The sequence below is a fragment of the Arachis ipaensis genome, chromosome B07, assembly GCF_000816755.2.
Source record: "Arachis ipaensis cultivar K30076 chromosome B07, Araip1.1, whole genome shotgun sequence".
Lineage (NCBI taxonomy): Eukaryota > Viridiplantae > Streptophyta > Magnoliopsida > Fabales > Fabaceae > Arachis > Arachis ipaensis.
Window position 1 is genome coordinate 1906482 of NC_029791.2, and position 232 is coordinate 1906713.

A 232-nucleotide genomic window follows, 5' to 3' on the forward strand; every position below is an offset into this window, starting at 1 on the left:
GAAAAAAAGGTTATTGAAATTACACAATTGTGTAAAACGTTTTACACCGTGCATAAAAATTAAACCCATTAAATAATATGATAAGTATTATCTATAAAATATCTTGACCGTGATTTATTATAATAACATTGTTTTCGTAAAAAATAAAATTTATTGAAAGAATTAATTACATCCAAAGAAGGATCAATTCCATTTGGGAATAAAGATGATGGGAGAAAATTCATGGACTACT